The sequence below is a fragment of the Odontomachus brunneus genome, unplaced genomic scaffold, assembly GCF_010583005.1.
Source record: "Odontomachus brunneus isolate Ranch 3 - 2012 unplaced genomic scaffold, Obru_v1 Obru_scaffold_287, whole genome shotgun sequence".
Classification (NCBI taxonomy): Eukaryota; Metazoa; Arthropoda; class Insecta; order Hymenoptera; family Formicidae; genus Odontomachus; species Odontomachus brunneus.
This window is the reverse complement of record NW_022639737.1, coordinates 207188-208427: the sequence shown is the minus strand read 5'-3', so window position 1 is coordinate 208427 and position 1240 is coordinate 207188.

The window sequence follows — 1240 nt, the reverse complement described above, 5'->3', positions numbered from 1 at the left end:
TCTTTTGTGGTCTCTGCATACAGCTACTTTCAATGTTGCCTTAAAAGCAAGAAACAAGGCTGTGAAGGAGGACACAGTTGCTGCAACAGATGTTGATACAGACTACAATAAACCACGCAACAGAAAGCCGCCTAAACGCCTACTTTTATCAGATTCGGAGTCAGATGAGGAACCGAGAGGAAAGAAACCTGTGGGAAGTCATATCATTCCGGAACCCAGCTCAACTCTGCCCTTAAATCTCAAAAGGTTACTCGATAGTGCTAAAGCCAAAAATTTAGCTAAGTCCAAGCAAAAATGTTCTGTCATTTCGAAGCTTTTGTTTGCCTCATCAAAGAGAGATACAACTCCTGTCCACCAATTATTACAGGAAGAGTCTGCACAGGCTGGTTTGTACTTTTTATTACTACAACTTAACTGCAACATTTAGCAAACTGTCCTTATGTTTTTCCTTGTAATTTATTTTCCAGAAACTACTAATGATGAAAACTTATCTGAGATGTTAGAAGAAGATAATTGTTCTTTTTCCGAATTAAAACAGTCAGTTTCTAAGAATGATAGGTCTTCTTTGAGATCCACAAAGTTTTCTAACAATTTTGAGCCATCTAAAATTGCGGAAGCGACTAACATTTGTGAGCAATCTCCAGATTTTCATGGTGTAAGCACACTAAAGTCTGATCACAATAATTATTTCAGAATGAATAAAAAAAAAGATTTCTTAGACAGACCTACATCATCAAAAAGCTCATCAGAAGGTATTTTTATTGATTGCCTATTTTTGTGGAAATGAATGACTGCTCAGTTGATTCCGAATTGAACATTTGGTTTTGTTCACAGAATCACAGTCATCAACAGGATGCAGAAACTGCGGATCAACTGGCAGTAAGTCTTTATATTTTCTATCCTCTTATATCCTTAAAGTAATGAAAATTGTTTTTATTAGTAATTGACAAGTTTGTATGACTTTTTATATTATGGGCAAATTACAACACTCCAAAGCTGCCATTTGATTCATGTGGTTTTTTTTGGCAGGTAAGCCTCCAGATCAAGTACTCCTAATAAATTACATGCAAGAATTGTCAGCAAAGATAGATTGGCAGAATATTGGGATTTCCCAAATTTTGAACGAGTTGTTCCCCAATAATAATGGTTTTGATCGGCCTGAAGGGTTTCCTTCCTTGCCACTGGAAACTGAGGAATCTCTTGCAAGCTTTAATGATCACTTAGATGATAAAATATTGTA